General features: G+C 44.5%; 1 pseudogene across 1 annotated transcript in view; it reads left to right on the forward strand.

Annotated features, from left to right (window-relative positions):
* Nucleotides 1-986: 986 nt before the first annotated feature.
* Nucleotides 987-21,160, forward strand: part of LOC308415256 (UBX domain-containing protein 2A-like) — a 57,529-nt pseudogene continuing 37,355 nt past the window's right edge. Inside the window, exon 1 of the transcript in view lies at nucleotides 987-1,616. The product of the transcript in view is annotated as a UBX domain-containing protein 2A-like (transcript). The remainder of the gene's footprint in view (nucleotides 1,617-21,160) is intronic.

Consider the following 21,160-nt stretch of genomic DNA (forward strand, 5'->3'; position numbering starts at 1 on the left):
CCAGGCCTAAACCAAACAGGAGACATTGTTAAACAGCACTCTTTGACTTAGCTGGTGGTCAATGACCCAGCATGCAACTCTGTCTCTCTGGGACAAGCTATATCACTTTTCTTCCATCTTCTTGTCAAGAGGCCTCCTTGTACTTCCTCTGAGGACTTAGCTGCCTTTGTACTCACTGAATAAGCGCTAAGAAAATGGGACAAAGGTATTGAAAGTAGGAAGGAATGAGGACTGGCTTGTAGAACTGATGGCCCTCACAAACCCTGGCTTTCTCTCACTAGACACTGTGAGATGGAGCTGTGTTGGTCATGCATTCCTCATTGTCCTCAGAGGACATGCTGTATAGCTTCTGATCTCAGTGCTGTCTACTCCTAAGCCCTACTTCCTGCCTGCTCCGGGAAATTCTGTTTTCCTGGCTGCCTACTCATGGAGTTGATTCCACAAACAAAGAAAAGGTTCAAGGGGTTATACTGTCTGATTTTGTGTTATCTTGACTCAAGTGGGACTTATCACAGAGAAAGGAGCCTCCCTCTAGGAAATGCCTCCACGATATCCAGCTGTAATTCATTTTCTCAAGTGATCAAGTGAGGAGGGCCCAGCCCTTTGTGGGTGCTACCATGTCTGGGTTGGTAGTCTTGGGTTCTATAAGAAAGCAATTGAGCAAGTCAGGAGAAGGAAGCCAGTAAGTAACACATGGCCTCTGCATCAGCTCCTGCTTCCTAATCTGCTTGAGTTTAAGTCCTGACTTCCTTTGGTGAACAATGTGAGAGTCTAAGCTGAATAAACCCTTTCCTTCCCAACTTGCTTCTCGGTCATGATGTTTTGTGCAGGAATAGAAACCCTGATTAAGACTGGGGAGGATGGGCGAGGCCGCTGGTCCCGAGAGTGTTTCCAGGCCCTCCTGGGCTGAGGGGCTTCAGCATGGCAGCAGCGGTGTTTGCTGGCCCCGGGGGCCAGGGGACTGCACCCTGAGTAGCAGAAAGAGAATGAAAGAAGCAGATGATCTTGTCAGTGTAAAAGAAGAATGGGTTCGTGGAACAGGACCTCCTGACAATCAATTCCTCTATGATGATCAACAAAAGGACTGTGAATATTTTTTGATGGACTTTGTGAGGAAGCAGAGAAGGCTGGTGCCAAATCCTTGGCCCTCACTGAACAGAAGAAACAGGTAGTTGTAAGTTTAAAATCATGGAAAAATGGATTCACTGTCAATGATGATTTTAGAAGTTACTCTGATGGTGCGAGGCAGCAGTTTCTGAACTCCATCAAAAAGGGGGTATTAACATCCGAATATTGGGGAGTCTTTGATAAAGATGAGGTGGATGTTAAAGTTGAAGATTAAAAAAAATGAAGTATGTATGTCTAAAAAGTCTATGGTCCAGCCCTCGTCATGACAGGGCCACAGACTAGGAAATGCTACACCCAGAATCGCTTCTAAAGCAGAATATTGAAGTTGACAATGAAAGCACTTTGTCTGCTGTTTCACTGAACAACTTGGAGGATTACCAGGATCCAGATCTGGATCGCCAATGGGGAAAGGACTGTCCAAAGATTGGATGTTTCACATAGGGTGAGCCACATCAAAGACGTCATTGAAAAATACCAAGAATCTCAGAGTAGGCTTCCCTTTGCCCTGGCAACAGCATTCAAATATTATTTTGAAACAACAGATACTTATATAAATGTTGGCTAAGTCAGTTTTTAAATAGCAATACATTAAAATATTACACACGACATATCAAAAGCAACAATGTAATTATTATATTGCCTGTCCTTCATCCTCAGAGATTTTCAGTTTTTAATCTGATGGCTAGAAATACTCAAATATTCATTTGTCAACAGTATCCAAGATTTATACTCCTTAAATTTGTAATGTAAAAGCACACACAGAAAAGTTATCCAAAGCTAGTTGGTGGTGGCAGACCACACTTTAATCCCAGCATTTTAGAAGCAGAGGCAGGAGGCTCTCTGATTTCAAGAACAGCCTGTCCTACAGAGCTAACTTCTAGGGTTACACAGTGAAACCCTGTCTAGAAAAAAATAACCTCAAAGTTTTCAACTATTTACTTATTTAAAAATAATTTTGAATCTGTCCACAGCGGCATGTACCCTATCGCTGCAGCTCACAGCACTTGGAGAGGCAGGATAACTTGAGCCCAGCAGTTTGTCAGCCTGAGCAACATTGCAAAACCCTGTGTCTTGCTAATAACAACCTTCTCACCCCGAGAGATGGCTCAGCAGTCAGGAGCATTGGATGTCCTTGCAGTAAAGCTAGATTCAATTTCCAGTGCACATGGCAGTGCACAACCATCTGACACTTCTGCTCGAAGACGGTCAACTCCCTTGTCTGACAACTGTGGGCACTGCCCTCAAGTTATACATAGACACACACATAGACAAACAATTCTGCTTATTAAATTTTTAAATGAATGGAAAGATTTATCTGGAGAGGTATCATTGTATTTTCCTTTCTCCAAAATTGTCATGTCTGACTTCATGAAGATGAGGAGTCTCACCTGTCTCTACATTCACTGTGTTGTAATATCACATAGCTTACAGTCTCTAGAAGACAAAGCTTTTTATTTGTTGGAATGAAAGAGAAACATGTGACTGTATGATTAGGAAAGAGAATTTGACAAAGGTTCATTTGGTAGTCATTCCCAAAGGGCCAGTGCCTGGCCAAAAATGGCAGTTCACATGGTTATAAGCACTTGAAAGGCTGAGGCAGGAGGATCATTACCATGAGGTCAAGGTCAGCTTGTGCTACAGAAAGAGAGTCTGTTAAAACTACAAAGTCTATTCCTGGCCCTGTCTCAAGCATTGTGCATCACTGACTGAGGTGGGTGACAACTGCACTTGGAATCTTGAATAGTGCATAGGTATAGAGTGTAAGTGCAGGAGTTCTATACTAAGTCCGAGTCCACACTGTGCTTAACCATGCTCCACCCAAGTAGTTTCCATGAGTCAGTTTATCCTCTTCCCAAGCTTACTCAGGATGTCCCTTTTTAAGCTAAACTACTGGCATAACCTGCACCTTGCCTCCCATCCACAGATGAAGCAGGTCTCGAAAGTGTAGATGAGGTTTTAAGTAAGATTCAGGAATAATGAGGAAGCCTGTGGAGATAACCAGAAGTCCTTTCTTTTAGCCCTTCTATTTTTAAAGATGCTTTGTTCCTAGCTCCCAGGCTTCCATACACCAGACTTGTGTGTGTTGGGTGGGCAGTGTGGAATGGAGAATGAAGGAGAACATCTTTACCTAGGAGATTAGCAGGTTTATAACAGAAAATTAAATATTTGTTGATAACGTGTATACAACACTATCAGAGCCATTTTTAGCAATATACATAATTAAGAAAAAAAGAGAATAGTATAATCAATGGTTTAATATTTCAGACACAGGCAAAAACTTTTGATTTTTAATATGTTCAGGAATCTCTAAGGAGATGTTTCATGTAAGCCTATCCTGAAACCCTTCTATTTATATAGTTATAATTGACAAATGGTTCTCTGTATTCTTATGAGGAGCTTCTCACAAGAGTGTTTCTTGTGTATCTACAAATAAAGCCTCCAGTCTCTAATTAACCAGAAGGTGCAGTGGGGGTTTCTTGTGTGTCCATGTAGAGTACATGCCAGGCAGATATTCCAGTAGAAAGAATAGTCTCTAATTAAAAAGTAAAGAATAAATTGCCAAGGAAAGCAAAACATAAAGTGCACATCTCAGGAGAATAGAGTGTGACCTAAGTCATGGCTGCAGAATTGTCATTGTCAGCTGTCTTATCTGGCAGGAGAGATAGACATTGAAATGCATGTCTGACTGTACACATGATAATGACTAGTTAGATTACTATAAACTGTCAAAACTAAAATAATCTTACTTTATTATGACTCATTCAGTACACATCATGATATTTCCACTCATTGACTATGTATTTATTTCAGTGCCTTAATATATTTTTGATGTATTTTACCAATAGTAAACCTAACTGTCTCTTCAAGATAAAATGCTGCTCACTGAAAGGATCTGTTAAGTAATTTAAACTTGTTGTACAGCAGTAACATGTGAAAAACAAAGACAGAGGAAGAAAAGGAAGAGGAACTATCCTGACCTCTCATTGTTCAATTGTGGGAAGCTCTGTTATACGCCCCCTTGTGGTCATGCCACATCTGTAGACCAGCTGAGATGAGCTGCTGTGTGATGACTGTCCTCTCCTCCATAGGCCTCACGGTGCTGATACCATGTTTTGGAACACACAAAACAACCTCCTTTTCTGATGCAAGTTTATTTAACTTCTGCATCAGCTTCAAGGACACCATAAACTCTTCTTAGCCTTGATGCTTCCCCTTCATTCCTGTCTGCCAAGTTCATTCCTGCCTTTCAATAATACTAATGATGAACCATTGTGGGCTCCACTCTTCCAGGCCCTCAGTACCAGCAACTTTGCCTCATACCCTCGGGGCTTGGCAGAGCAGGAAGTCCTGTTTCACTACAGGATCTCACAGTCCCTGAGCAAGCTTTATCCCCACAGGCTTTCTCCTAGCCTGTGGCATGGGAACACTCCCCTATTCAGAAGGATTAGCATGCTATTCCAGCTCCTCCCTACATTGGCTCACCTGTTCTGTCTTTCAGGTCCTTTTTAACCTCTGATTCTTGTTGGTCTGGGACTTCACTCTGGTTAGGGCTTGGCAATACCAATCCTGAACTCATCCTCTTTTTCTGGACACTCTCCAGGTTTTAGCATTGCAAGTTCTGCAGCCAATATGCAGTGTTGACCGCCCTCTATGAAACTGGGGAGGACAAATCCTGGGAGCAGATGCAAATGGTCCACCTCTCCACAGGCTAGCCTTTCCAGGAAATCTCTAATGAGGGAGGTGTAGCAACCAGGAAACCAGCTGTTGCTGGCTGCATGTGACCTTTATTCTGCTTGCTTCCTGCATAGCATCCAGGAATGCTGCAGCAGGCCTTAATTAACCCTGAGCTTTCCTAGAGCACCCAGAAGCAACTGTGTCATCTTCAGCCATCCAAGAAGCCACTGAGGTTAGTAGAGTGAAGGATTGTATTAGATCCACCTCATTGGGATATAGGAAGGTAGAGGCAGGGTTGGAAGGATAAAGTACAGCCTGACAGTCTGGACCAGTGAGTCAGGCCAATGGAGAGGAAAACTTGCTCTTACCTTTGAGAACTGTTGAGCCTTCATTGCCATGTCACATCCTTCTAGCATCTGAAACATAGTGGGCTATGACAGCCGGACCAATTGACGGAATAAGTGAGTAAATGAATGAATGAATGACGTGTGCTTTGGAAAGGAAAAAGTGAGTGTCATCTGAGAATCACAAGGATGCCCCAGTGCTTGCTTTCACACAGCAGATTCATATTTTTCCTGGGATTAATATAGCAAGATTCATAAGAAATTCTTCCACCTGTTAACCGAGCATTTCACATCTCTGAGGGTGCTGAAGCCACCTTGTCTCTGGAGGATAGACCCACTGGCATCTGGAGATCTTTTAGCCTGCTGGAAGATGCTGAACAAACCACATCAGGAAATACCACAGAGTGAGTCATTGGCTTTTGGCATCTGAGGTCTCTGAAAGCCAAGGGCCCAATTTGTACTGAATCCTGATCCACAGGTCTGTAGCTCTCCTCAGAACCAAGAGGGGTACTCTTCACAGTGGTCCTATCATCTGGGTTTTGAGAATGGAAACATTGATGCCCAGTGACCTTAAACAGCCTTTCCTACCCAGAGGGTGTCTTAATAAAGGCAGCCATGAGTGTCCACCTATCCAGGACCATAGAGCATCCCCCAAGCAAAATCCACTAATAGGGGCTTTTGAGAGCTGCCCAAGGGATAACTATCAGAATCTACTCACCATCTCCCTTTCTCCTTCAGGCCTGTGAGTCTTCATCCCTGTGACCTCCAAGGTGTCCTACCTGTGTTCTTAAGAAACCTCAGCATGGATCCTCCTGAGAACAGCCAGAACTTCTACTTCCTAAACATTACTCAGGCCCAAAGGGAGAGAAGGGACTTGGAGGGTGCCCATGTCCCCTTATCTGAGGCAGAACAGGTGGAAGCCACTGCCACAACCTCAGGGGCTGTGTCTATGGGAGGAAAGCTGGGTTCATCCCAGAATGCTCAGATTGTCTCCTCTCCCCACAATGCCATGGGCTTCACTGCAAGTTCACCATCTGTTGGAGATTCAGGAAGAAACGTATGGGAAATTGTTCACCCTGAGTCCCCTTGGCAGGATGCAGTCCATAGAAAGAGAGTTTATATGATTCTGTCACTGCTCCTCAAGTACAGGAGGAAGCAGCTGACATCCATGGTAGAGATTGTGTATGTGATCATCTGGGATAAGGAGGAGCGCTGCCCTGAGATCTTTACTAAGGCCGATGACTGCATGAGGCTGATGTTTGGCCTTGACATGATGGAAAGGAATGCCACTGTGCTATCCTCCTCTCTTGTCCATGCCCTCAGGATCAGCTCCGATGGGATGTAGCATGGTTCTCCCAGCGTACCCAGGACAGATCTGGTAATCACATGTGACATATCATCTCTTTCTGGCAAATACAGGGCTCTCCCTGGCTCTTTGTAATGTCTGTGAGGGCAAAAGTAGATGGACCTTCCATGAGCCTTATGTTAGCTACTGAGATCAGCCTTAAAATAAAGGTGAGCACATGAGTCCAGTGTATTTAGAGATTGTCCCTGACTACATCCAGGGTAGCAGAGTGTCCCACTGTGGGACTTTCTGTACATTCCCAGCACATTACAGTGTCCCTTGAACTGACAATGCCCCCATATGCAGGGGCTTCCCTCCCTGCATCTTTGCCCATCTTTTCTGATGTTCCTAATGCCTGCTCTGTGGTCTACAAAGAACACCCTGCCCTCTCCCCTGATTGTCCTTCACACTGACCAATGCACCTGTTGACATATTGAATGACAATGGTCACCTGTCACACAGCAGAGACTCACAGGCAAGAGTTCTCTGTTAGGTCTAAAGGAAGATGAGGATTCTCAGCCTCTCAAGAGAACAATGGAATTGGGAGGGGTCCAGGGATCAGAGGATGCCTCAGTTCTAATTTCAGACATGAACCCCTGCCCTCCTTTCTACCTGCAAATCCACATACAATGATCAGGGTTGGGGCTGTGACTGAGAGCCATTGTGTGAGGTTTCTGAAACACAGAAGGCCACTCTGTGCAGTTTGAATGAAGATAGACCCTTGGGGGTAGAAATTAAAGGTTCCTTTGTAAGTTGTCCTCCAAAGGTTATGCAGCCTGTTGTCCCTGAGTTTTGAGAGTGACCCCTTTCTCCAGACAATCATGAGTCTCATTATAAGGACATCTGTTGGGCCTCTGGAAATTAAGAACAGAGGTACCAGACCCACATTAACTCTGCAGGACAACCTAACTAGAAAGATAGTGTACTTCATGCACTTCCAACCCATCACATGTAGTAGGAAGCAACAGCCAACCAGGGCAGAATTGCTCGATGGGGTCATAGGAGATGATGAGGATGACTACTCTGTGATCATAAGTAGGGCCTCTGAGTCTATGAGGCTCGCCTCTGGCTTTCACAGGATACAAGGGGATGGAATTGTCCACTCCACTGTAGTCTTCTACCTACCACAGGGATCTTCTCTGATGGAATGCTGCAATCAGGTCCTGGCATAACCAAGACAACCCTGCTCATATCGGTCCACTCATTTCTGTGGGGAACAAGGGCCCCTATCCAACCACTGAAGGGAAAACCTTGGAATTTTTTCCAACATACCTGGGAGTAATCCTAGAGCTTACCTCTTCAGGAATGGATATGCTATGAGATCAGACAAACAACACCTAGACCAGCCTGGCCCAGCAGATGGTCCTTCTGCTCTGACACACATTCTGGTCCACTGGCAGTTCCCATCCAACATCAGGTGAGACAGAGTCCCTGTTCTCACAGCTCTGCCTTCATAGAAAGGTGGCAGGAGGAGATTGTGACAGATTCCATCCTTCCTGTACTGACTGAGAGACTTGGGGTTTCTTGGTTTTCAAAATGTTGCTTTTCCTTTACTTCAAAGGCCATTAGCTGGACATGTTTTATATTTACGAATGGAATTAATAAGTCATGCGATTTTATTGTTCCAGGACTGTAGAACCTTCTCAGTTTGAAAACAGATAAGAAAAGCCTGTAGGTTGGAACATTTCTTACAGGCTACAAGGTCATTCGGGCTGTTTGCTCTTGGGTAGTGGTAGTTTACATGAATAGGATGACATTACTTTTTTTTGGTGCCTTTTGATTTTTATCTCTCTTTCTCATTGATTAAATAAGTTTTTAATAATGTATAGAAATGTAATCTTTTTCCTTCTCAAAGCTTCTAAAAGCACATGCTCATCACCAAGCACAACAGCACGATGCTCTCAGTTTCTGTTTTGTTTTTTAAGGTCACTTTTTAAAATTAATTTCATTATTAATTCACCTTACATCCCATTATTAGCTCCTTCTCTCAGTCCCTCCTCACACCGAACTTCTTCCCTTCCTCCATCCTTGCCTGTTCACACACTTCCCTTGTCCCCTGGTACCTCAGGTCACAAACACAAGGCTCATTCTCTGCAGCTGAGGCAAAGTGGCCCATTTAGGTGAGGCAATCCCCAGAAGGGCAGACAACATATTCAGGGAACAACCCTGGCTCTCTTTATTAGGGGATGTGCCTGAGGACCAAGCTGTACGTCTGTCATATACTTGGCAGGAAGGCATCTAGGTCCAGCCCATGCACACTCTTGGGTTGGTGGTACATAGGAACTGACTTTGAAGGTATATTTCATTTTCAAAGCTCAGAAAATATACTGTCAAGAAATCATAACATTCTGAATCGAGGAAAACCTGCTGCATGTGTAAAAAATGAACAACATACACTTTAATATGAAGACTATTTTGTATAATATTAAAACACAAAGTGATTGTTTATATAGCAGTGAATTCCACTTTACAAGATGTGATTCACAAGGCTTATATCAGGTCTAAATTAAAGTAAGAAAAATAAATTTAAAGCTCTCTAGTCTCTTCAAAACCCAGTTAAGGGGTGGGGGGCAGAGCTCAGAGCCGTGGTCTGAGGTGTCCGGAAGTGTGAAGTCCACGTGTGCTCTGTGCATCTGTGACTTCCGGAACTCAGGGCCATTTTGTGAGGCTCCGGAAACGAAGACCTTCACACACGGGGTTCCAGGCACGTGAGGGGTTCAGAGTCACTTTCCCTTGGGCTGGGAAGGGTCTATTTCACAAAGTGCTTCAGGTGTGTGGAAAATGGGGGGACAGGACTCGGGGCCATTTTCCGAGGTGTCTGGACATATGAAGGCCACGCTCGGCTTTTGATTGGAGGACTTAACGCGTATCGAGGCCATTTCGTGAGGCTCCTGGTACGGAAACATTTGCACACGGGGCTCCAGGTTCTTGAGGGGTTTGGAGTCATTTGCCAGGGCATCTGGAAGGGCGTCTCTCACAAATTGCTTCGGGTTTGTGGGAATTGGGGGGAGAGAACTCGATCTTTCCATGTGTCCGGAAATATGAAGGCCACACTCAGCTACTTGAATAGGGGACAAGTGGGTGACAGTGTTGAGGCCATTTTCTGAGGCTCTTGAACAGAGACCTGCACACATGGGGTTCCGGGAACTGAGGGAGTTCAGAGTGATTTTCTTGCTGCCCTGACAGGGCTTCAGTAACTCCGTGTGTCAGGCTTCCAGGGATTTTTCAGGGGACATGGAGACATTTGCTGAAGTACCTGGAATTATGAAGGCCATGCTGAACTTCTTGCATCTGGATCCTTAGCGCAGTGCAGACATTTTGTGAGGTTCCTTAAGGGAGACCTTCAGGAAAGGACCACATTCTCTTGAAGGCTTAGAGCCACTTCCAAAGTGTCTGGAAGTGTGATCAGTACTGTGCTTCTGTATTTGGGAAGTGGGGAAGTGTCAGTAAGAAAGTGCTTCAGGTAATCCTTAACTGGGGAAGAGGAGGAGCTCAGAGCTGTTTTTGACATAACAGGGAATTGTGAGGTTCCTGGAATGGACATCTTCACCCACATAACTCTATATCCAGACCTTGGAGATGGCAGCTCAGAGGCATTTAATGTGATGTCTTGAAAGGAGTGAATAATGCCACTCTTTGGACATCAGGAAATCGAGGAACACACAGTCAATTTCTGACATACCTGTAATAATTGAGGTCTTACTACTTTTCTTTACTTATTCTTTTATTTTCTGTTGTTTCTGTTAACATTTCAAATGTTACTGCCTCTCCCCCGACAAGCCATCATCCCTGCCCTTGCTTCCACAAAGGTGTTCCATCTCCCAACCACCCTGTCCCCCCTCAGCACCTTGGCATTGCCGTACACTGGGAAAATGTGCCTTCATTGGACCAAAGGCCTCTTCTCCTATTGATGCCAGACAATGCCATCCCCTGCTGCATATGTACCTGGAGACATGGGTCTCTCCATGTGTGCTGATTGGTTGGTGTTTTTGTCTTTGACAGTTGTAGAGGATTTGGCTATTTGGTAATGTTCTTTCCATGTGGTTGCAAACCCTTTCAGCTAATTCAGTCCTTTCCCTAGAACATTCATTAGGTTCCCTGTCTTCAGTTAAATGTTTAGCTGCAAACATCCACAACTGTATCTGACTCTGGATGATGTTCATCACATAAGAGGTTTTGTGGGGTTTGAATTTATTTCTGAAGTTCCTGGAAGAAAGTGAGTCAGACATGGTTGAAAGACGCTCGTTGAGAGGACCTTTAGCTGAGGAGACCCCAGGACCCAAGAAACAGCTGAGACCAATGGATGCAAGTCACAAGAGGGTTTTATTGGTCACAGACATTCGTGGGCGACAGCCTATTCAGAAGTCTAGTGTGCCGGACCAAGGGACAGTTACTTTTTTATAGGATTTGGGGAGCAGAAGCAAGGTACAGAAGCAGAAACATAGTAACAGGGTTCTAATTGGCTAGATTAAATGTGGCCCGGGATTGAGACCAAAAATATGGCTCTAAGGACATGACTCTTGGTACCAGCCGGGGCTGCTGCTCCCGAGAATAGTTGCCTTGGGCTTATCTAAGTGTGGGAACTGTGGCAGATAAATGGCTCCAAGGACACAACTCCTGGTACCAGCCCGGGCTGCAGCTTTCAAGGATAGTTGTTTTGGGCTTATCTGAGTATCTTCCTTTCTTTGTCTATTGTAAGCTGGCTGACCACCTGTATCTTGCTTGGCCATCTGGGACCCTTTCCTAGCCTGCCCCTTGTGTGCACAGCATTACAGAAATGGCATTTATTATTGCTAAGCAGGGGTCTTTCAATGGTATTCTATATCCCGGCATTTGGTCGGTTCGTAGCTTTTTTAGGGGGGGGGGGACTAGTAATAGGTCATACCAGGTTAACCACATCACTGGCTTAGATGGATGGGAGCCATTTTCTGAGCTGACTATAGTGTGACATCCATGCCATATTTTCTGAGTGGATGTGACTAGTTTTGTGGTTTGAAAAGGCCCTTGTGAGAATAGAAAGTTTACAAATAAAGCATTGTTGACACTTTGGTCAGCATGTCCCCAAGAAGGACAGATGAAACTGCTAGCTTTCATGAGTACTTTGTTGAGATACAATCAAGCTTCATTTTATTCATTTTGTCAGTCAAAGAAACAAACTGAAGCTGAGCGGACCAATGAGCACTCCTAGGCCTTCCATCTCTCTCTCCTAGGACTTGACTGTATTAAAGCCTAGGGTTTAGAATCTTGTTGCTTCCTGAATGTCCAAGTACCCACTTCTGGGGTGAGCCATTTCCCCCACTATTTTACATACAAGGAACTTCCTGGGGGTTGGAGGATAAGAGACAGCCTAAGCTTGACCCAAGAGAAAATGTCTAGATAGTGGGTTTTGAAGAAATGCTGAATGAATGCAGCCTGGACCCTAGTATGATCCAACTTTTAAAAACAATTGCATCCTTGCCATTCAGAGCACAGGTGGGCCTTTACACACCTGAGTAGCATGGGATGCCTGGAGGAGGCCAAACTGACTCACTTGACCTTTGCTCCAGGCTGTGGTGTGTGAATGAGCAGAGAGATTGATTCTGGGACTAAGGCCTCTGATATATAATCATAAGCCTCAGATATGTAAGTGTAAGGAACCAGGATCGCCCAGGAGGAGCCTAAGTCCCCTGATAATGGTCAAGTTAAAGCTGCCTGCTCTGCTGCACAGAATACTAATGGAGGTTCAATGCAGACCAAAGATGTCATCCCTGACTATTGGATTAGTTGTTAAGGTCATGGTCAGAGCAGGCTTTATGATGTATGGTAGATCGAATTATGGGAAGTCTGGAAGTGCTTTCTGGGGAATGGTAAAGAAAATCTTGAGAAACTGAAAAAACATGTAAGACCCTTCCCACTTAACAAGTTGTTAGAAGCCCCTTCCCAGGATATTGAGAAATGATATATTTTGATTTCTGTCTTCTCTTTCAGAAAGGTGAGTCTGCTAAGTCCGGGTTATCACCAGGGCCCAGACGGAACCAGGCATCTGTGCCAGATTAGGTATGTGTTGGAACAGGAATCCAGGGATGTGGTCATGGTCAAAAATGAACATGTGAAGAGGACTCCACTCCCCAATGGAAGACTGCATCAATGCTGTATGCTCCAGTTGCAATACCTGGGAGCCCAGAGTAGGGGCTATCTTGCAATGAATAGAAAGCAGGACCCTCAAGAGAGAGAGCTAAGATGATTTGCAGGTAGATTTGGGAACATTTAGTCCAAAGACATGAGCCCAGGACAGTTGTTCATTACGTGATATCCCAAAGAGGGTCCCAGTTCTCTGAGGAGAAATACAGGGTGTTCAAGTGAGGAACTTCATCAGATCCGCCCTTGAACACAGTTGTTGGTTAAGTACACACATGGGAAACTCTAGGAAAAGAACCCAGGATGAGCAAAGCATCTCAGCTCCAGACATAGAGCTTTGCTCCAAAGACACTTCCCTGGGGGCACTGTCTATACTAGTCTGTGTCTCCTGCTCTGATTCCAGATGCAGGTCAAGGAGCTGAAGGGCCTGCTGAGAGCACTTTGACCTGAGTCACCAAGGAGAAGATAATTTTTGTGAGGACAAGGTGAGAGGTAAGAGAGTCCCTTCCTTATACAGAGTACTCACTCCCTACCTGCCTGAGGCACTTGGAGTGGTTTCTTCTCCCTCTCCTGTTCTTCCAGCTAGCTCACAGACTAGCCTCTTGCCTTAGGAATCTGGACAGCACAAATGAACCACACTGAATTAGGTTCTATCTCTTGGTAACCCTTGACCTGGCGTCAGGATATGGGTAATGACCTTGATTCCGTGTGCCCCACTTCAGAGACAATGAGAGTTGTTCTGAGACTTGACCTCAGGCAAGAGGAGGCATACACAGGGAAGCCATTTATATTCCTTTCCTTTAGGCCAGGACATATATGGTAACACTATACTTTGACCAGAGATCATTCCCCAGGCAAAATCCTGTAACTGGGATTTGAGAGCTGCTAAAGGACAGCTGTCAGAGTCTACTCAACTTCTCGCTTTCTCCCTCAGACCTCTGAGTCTTCATCCCTGTGATCTGCACGGTGCCCTGCCTGTGTCCCCAAGAAAATTCAGAATAGATCCTGCAGAGAACAGCCAGACCTTCAAAATCCTGGAGAATACTCAGTCCTCTAGGGAGACAGGGGACCAGGAGGGTAACCAGGTCCCCATAGCAGAGGTGGGGGAGGGGTTGGCCATTGCAGCCACCTCAGGTGAAGTGTCTGGGGGAGGAATACTGGCTGCCTCAGAACATTCTCAGAGGCCATCCCATTCTCCCACTGCCTTGGGCTCCATTGGAGGGGCAACATCTGTAGAGGGTTCTCATAACCGATCCAGGGCAGTGGCCCATGCAGCGTTCCCCACACAGGAAGCAATAAATAGAAAAGTAGTCAGACTAGTGCACTTCCTGCTTTTGAAGTATCGAAGTCACCAAATAGTAACTAAGGCAGGAATGCTGGCTCAGATCACAGGAGCTTATGAGTTGTCCTACCACCAGATATTTACTAAGGCCTCTGATTGCATGTGGCTATTGTTTGGCATTGATGTTGTACCAGTGTACCCCCTTGTGGACTCCTACTCTTTTGTCCCTGCGCTGGGGATCACCTATGATGGGATGCAGCACGGTTCTCCGGGGATCCCCAAGACAGGCCTGGTCATCACCATCCTGTGCATCATCTTCTTGCACGGCAACTCTGTCAGCGAGGAAGAGTTGTGGCGTTTATTGAATATCATGGGACTGTATGCTGGGAGGGATCATTTCATGTATGGGGAGCCCAGGAGACTCATCACTGAGCATTTTGTGCAGGAAGGGTACCTGGTATATAGGCAGGTGCCTGGCAGCCTCCCTCCAAGCCATGAGTTCCTGTGGGGCCCCAGGGCCTGTGCAGAAACCACCAAGATGAAAGTCTGGATGTATTTTGCACCATTGTAAGGCAGCATCCCAGATCCAATCTTTTCAGGTATGCAGAGGCTTTCATTGAAGAACTACTGGGGCCCTAGGCCAGGAGCACCTTGCAAATGGTACTGCTGCTCAGACAAGTACCATTCCAGTGCACTGGTAGTTCCCTTCCCAGATCAGACAGGCAGAGTCATTGGTCTAAGACTATACCCCCATTTCAGAGCTGGTGGGAACAGTTCCATTCTATTTGTCCTATTCTAACTGGATGTCTTGGTGTTGACTGTTGTACCAAAATGTTTGTGCTTTTACTACAGTGTTCCTTAGCTGCATATGTTTAACCTTTATGAATTCAGTTACTAAGGCATGTGTTCTTGATCCAGGCTGGGAGACTCTTGTTATTTTAAAAAAGGTTGTGGGGCAGTTGCCTCCTATTGTTTAGTTTGTACAATGTCTCTGGATTTCACGTCATTTGAAAGAAAATTTTTTGAGAATGTAAAGACCTTCACATTATTTTGAACAAGAAAATAAATTTCTTCTTGATTTCTTCATTGTGTTTATTCCCTCTTTCTGTTTAAATATTATAAGACTAAACCAATGCTAAGAGGAACTGCTGCCCCAGATCTTCAGTGAGCACATGGTCTCTCTAAGGCTCTGGCATAGTGGGACGAGGGAGAAGTCAGACCCTTCAGGACCCACAGGATGTGTGAGTGCAGATGACACAGACTTGCAAAGGAGCCATCAAACAATGCTTCAGACCAAAGTCCAAGCTCAGGAAAGCTGCAGTGTGCTCTCCCAGCAAGAACAGCCACATGTCAGAACCATAAAGAAGGCAATAGTGAGTATGGAAAATGAGAAAGAAGCAGATACCAGGACTTTTAGGATGTGATGAATTTGGGGTAGAGAGATGGGAAACTTTTCTGAGCAGTCTCTGCTCTTCAGGAACTTGGAAATGAGGAATCAGCCTGGAGTGTCCTTCAGGGATTAGACATGAACAAACATGTGCAATATCCTGGGCTGAAACAAACAAACAAACACAGTAAGCAGAGAATACTGACCTTGCACAGGATCTGTAATCACAGTTGAACACACCTCAGGCACAGCAGGGCTGACCACAACCTCTGGAAGAGGTTTGTGAGTCATGGTGCAATTATGGGAAAGTGAGTCTTAGAACTCCTCCTCCACTGTCTCTTTGGTCAGGAGAGGCAGAGCTGCCTATTAAGGTCACTTGATTATTTGTCACTTGGATGAGTGTTTTCCCTGCCCAGGTGACTCACTGTATATGACATGTAAGCCTAGTGTCCACAGAGAAGCGTAGAGGATGACAAATTTCATGGTACTAGAGTTTGAGAGGTTGTCCTTCTCTATGTGAGTGTTGGAAACTAAACCCTGCTCCTTTGCCAGTGTAGCAAGAGCTATTGAACCCTGAACCAAATATGTAGCCCCTGATACATTTGATTTTAACAGTAGTGTGTGTGTGTGTGTGTGTGTGTGTGTGTGTGTGTGTGCTATTAAGTGTGAGGGCTTATGTTTGCAGGCCTCCGTGCAATTGTGGACATAAGAGAACAGTTTTCTCACTGATTCTCAACTTCCTTAGGATCAAGCCAGAATCTGTTTGTTTGTTTTTTTTTTAAGTTAAGTCTTTATTAAATATTGAGATCAGTTGAGTTTCCATCAATATTACCCATGTCCTGCTATATTGTAATCATACATATTTCATTAACTACATATTCATAGCTTTCTTTACAAAAAAAAAAAAAAAAAAAAAAAAAAAAAAAAAAAAAAAAAGCGTCTTTACTCGCATAGTAGGAGTTTCCTAGCATGTGAAAGAAACACCCAGATTTCCACATGTATTAAAGGGTCATTGGGGGATTTGTTGAAGTTGTTCCATGAGATTTCATTTGGGCTCATTAGCTATCTCATTCCCAACCTTTCAGTATAGCTCTCCTCACTGTGTGAATTTGCCCTGGAGCCTTTCCATGTAGCACATGAACTCCAGCCTTCCTGATGGACTGGCTTTATCACATCTATTTCCCAGGTGATGAGCTCTGAGATACACAGTATTGGAAATCTCCCTGATTCTTGTCACAGGTCACAGGGAAGGAATCTGCAAGCACCACTGACTCAGACATTCCTACACTTTTGGAACCATGGCTGACCCTCCTGCTCTTAAGGACAGGGTGCTTCTTGGCTCTTCATAAGGTCTTATCAAGGCTCAAACATAAGGATTCTCCAGGAGGCCAGTGTCACTTACTGAAAACAACTTCTAATGAAAGGTAGCAGTGCAAGAGTCACTTGAGCTTGGGGGTTTGTCCCTAAGAACATCCTGGGTAGCTGAGTGTCCCAGTATGGAAGTTTCTGGTCATTCCCAGGACTGTCCACTGGCCATGCTCCGTGTGTCTAGTCAGTCAATTTATGTGGTCTTGATGCATCCTCTGTAGGGAAGAAAGGTCCCCCTGGCCTTCCCTGTGACTGACTTCACAGTTTCCATGGTCCCTACTGAGGTATTAGTTGAGAGTGGATGTTGGAGCAGAATCCCACACAGTCCTCTTTCTAGAGGTAGGGGCAACCTCTGCCACCACAGCCTTGGGTCCAGGTGGTGTGTGCAGATCCGGTGAATGGAAGGGTGAAAACAAATTTGGTTGCTGCTTCCCTACTTGGTCTGGGAGCCTGGTTTGACTGTCTCTGCTGTTGGGCTCAGCTTGCCTGTATTACTGCTTCTACCATGGAGTGTCAGCCAGACTGAACCAAGCCAGGCAGAGGCATTGGCTTGGTATGTAAGAAGCTTAGAGAGAGAAATCTCTTCCCAATTAGCATTGTTAACAACTTTTAGAACAAAGGTTCTCAGGTTCTGCAATGATTTTTACATGTGTGTTTTCACTATTGACCAAAACCCCAGTATATTTACATTTTTGTGATGGTGATGAGAAACAAACCCAGCTCACCTACCAGAACAGAGAGAGGTATTAAATACAGTCATTTATCCAGCCCCTCTCTTATTTTCTGTTACTTGTACCTGAGATGATTTCACAGGACAACCCAGCTTTTTATTTGTGTTTCTCCTTTCACCCTCTTCCCACATTGCTAGGCCTATCTAGATTACCTTGACTTTTACCTTGTAGGTTTTTTGGCTGTGAGACCACAAATGGGATCCAACAACTGTGTACTTAGTGGAAACATTGCTCTGTCCTTTAGGACATCTGGCATGTTCTCAGGCTCAGAATGGTATGAGTTTGACAATACCCATTAACACTCAACAAATTAACATTATGTGTGTGTAGAAGAGCAAAGGCTCAGTTTCTCTCCTTTTCCACATTATGAAAAAAGTTCCATCTCTGGCAGGCTTTCTATCCCACACCCAGGATTTTCGTATCAATGAATTCTCTTGAAGGCACAACCTGGAGGTGATACTGGCTGCCCAAGGTTTTCACTGCACAATATGTGTCCATACTTTCAGCTCTCAACAGCTGCTGTTGGCTCTTTCCAAGGATAGGGTCATTCTTAGCACCTGCCTAAGGGTCTGCTGTGCAGAGCAGGTTCCACAGAACAGAGCACTCCACCAGCCTATGCAGTATGAAATCCCACTCCATAGGGGCCACTCTCCACGTCGAGATGGGTATAGATAACACCTCACAGGGCAAACCCATGCTGTATGATCAGAAATGTTGGCAACTCCTCTGCCAAAGATGGAATAGGATTAAACACCCACAATATACATGCGGATAAGACCTTTTCGCCTACATTTGTATGGCCAATTAGTGTTCTCATACTATGTTGAGGCTATTAACTTAGACCCTGCAATTTTAATACTATCTTTTTCCTCCTGTTTGTAAATCATGTATATTAATTCTATGTGTGAATGTGTATGTTTCTGTCTAGGTGTGTGTTTGTTTACTGTGTGTTACATGTAAGGAAACTCACAAAAGTTTTCACAGAGCCTTGTGAGGATGTTACTATTAGCCCCTGCCATGTTCTCAGGCCTTAGTTCAGCAGACTTGTTACAAACCCTTCCACCCAGGTCATCTGGGGAAAGGGCAGGTTTGTCAAGACTCAAGGTGAGATCTGAGGGTGATTCAATGACCCAAACCAGGATTCCAGAACTCTCTCAACATTTCTACTGGATGTGGAAATTCTTAGCTACTTTCAGAGATTCCCCTTTCCTCCCCTTCCTTCAGTTTCTCATATTTGAAAAAGATTAATGGACAACTCTTTTTCAAGTTGTTAGGGAAACTGCATAAAGACCAAGGTACACATGTGTTCCATACGTGCAAGAGGCTTAGGTCCAGGCCTTGCTCTTTGATTGGTGGTTTTAAAACTTCATTTGGTAGTAACTTCTCCCAATGACCAACCACCGGTTTCTCATGGTAAATAATTAATTAGGAAGAAATCTTGCTCTGATTTTTAACAAGGATATTGTTTGCCAAGGCTCTCCTATGACACAGAGGGTGTATATACGACCTTTATCTATATTGTGCATTTCAGAAAAGACTAGCATTTAACATTTCTAAAGTGTCTTTCTGACCTGTAAATTCAAAAGGACCCTTGTAAACCTCAGGAAACCCAGTTGGACCTACCTGTCATGGGAAAGTGGATTACTTGCAGGTATGTTCTGCCTTCCATCAATAGACTAAGTTCCCCACCTCTTGACTCCTCCAGGGGGCAGAATTTCTCCCTGTTTCCATATGGTCCTGGACAGTCTCCCCTCTCTTCCTCTCTCTCTGTCCTTGTCCCCTCCTCTTTCTCTGTGTATGGCACTTTGCAGGTCCTCACTCGCTTCCCTGTCATGGATCTGTTGTACAGTTGGCCTGTCATGATCTGTGATTCCTCAGGGGGAAACCTTGACAGGGCCTTCCAGGTTCCCTCCTCCACTTCATTACACTGTTTTAAAATTCATAAGAGTTCAGGCTCTCAGAGTCACCGGGGTCCAGGTTAGTTGATGTTGTATGTCTTCCTCTGAGTTCTCTATCTGCTTCAAGATCCTCAACCATTTCCCCAACCCTTCCACAAGACTCCATGACACTATTTTAAGGCTATTAACACACAACCTGGAATAAAATACTATATTTCCCCTCCTCTTTGTGATTCTTGCATTCTTTTATCCCAATTCTTCCACAAGACTCCCTGAGTCCATCTAAATTTAGCTGTGGATTTCTGGACCTGCTTCCATTGGCTTCTCCGTGGAGCATCTAAGTGGAATGTTTTGCTTGGCACCACTCTGCAAACAGTATCATGAATACAATCAGAGAATGGTTCCTGCCTATGGAATGGGTATCACTTCATCTTTGTCTCTTCACATATTATAGGGAGCACTCATTTTGGGTCAAAGATTTTGTGGATGGGTTACTGTCCTTGGTTTTTCACTGGGAGTCTTTTCTAGATACAGGAATTCACCATTTCAGGCTCCATATTCCCCATTGCCAGGGGTCTCAGTGTGAGACGCTCCTAAAAACCCAAGGGGCCTTTGCTCCAACCCAGTTCTCTGACACATCCTTGCAATTTCCCCACTGGACCAGTTTTTATCCTCTCTCCCAATCTCTCCTTATGTCGGATCCTCCCCATCCACGGTGCCACCCCGTTTCCTCCATCCTACCACCTCCAATAACTGTTTTATTTACTCTTGTGAGTATGATTTTACCATCTTCCTTTGTACCCTCCTTGCTATTTGGCTTTTTTTATATTGTGGATACAGTAAAGTGTATCCTGTTCTTTATGACTAATACCCACTTATAACTGAGTAGGTACTATGTATATCTTTATTGGTTCTGGGTTACCTCACTCCGAATGATATTTTCTAGTTCTATCCATTTGCTTCCGAAATTTATGATGTTTTTAATATCTGAATAATATTTTGCATTGTGTAGATGTACTGTATTCAATTTCTGTACACATTCTACCTGCATCCGAGGGACATCTTAGGGTTGTTTATAGTTTCTAGATATTAGTAATAAGTCTGCAATGAATGAAGTTGAGAAAGTGTCCTTGTGGGATGGTGGACCATCTTTTGTGCATGTTCCTGAAGTCGTATAACTTGTATTTGAGGTAGATCTATTACTTCTGCTGGAAGAAGCTGCACAATTGATTTCAGAGTGGCTGTACAGGTTTGCACTGTCACCAGCACTGGACAAGCATTTTTTACGTTCCACAACCTTGGCACATTTTTTAAAGCACGAATTTAACAGCTGGATGTGGTCCCAGATTTCAGCTGGTGTCCAACAAGCTGGGGATTTAATGAGACTTGTGTTTATTTCTGAGGTTTCACTGTGGCCAGGTAGCCGTCTTGTGTCCCACTGTACTAAATATACTCCAGTAAGTCCTAGACAACTGTGGTAGTACCACCTCTACCCTATGGTCAATAGGATTGGATAAAGCAACACAAGCCCTGCAGATAAGTACTCCACTGGACCTTTGACAGCCTATGAAATGAGCCAAGTACCTGTGAGTGCACCAGACAAAAGTCCATGTCAGACATATTGTTCATGTAATGATGGCTCATCACATAATGATACAGATTGCTCATCACATAATGTTGAGAAAGAAGATCTGGGAATGAGCCCACCAGCTCCTCATGGTACCTCAGATATGACTCAGTGATGTCTGTATACAAGGTATGCTGGTCTACTCTTAAGGCTGCCCTCTCAGCTATAACTATATGGGAGAACAATGTGAAGGAGGAGGAAGAGGAAGAAGAGGAGAAGGAGGAAGAGAAAGAAGATGAGGATGAGGAAACAACAGAG

This window comes from Micromys minutus (assembly GCF_963924665.1).
Source record: "Micromys minutus genome assembly, chromosome: X".
Lineage (NCBI taxonomy): Eukaryota > Metazoa > Chordata > Mammalia > Rodentia > Muridae > Micromys > Micromys minutus.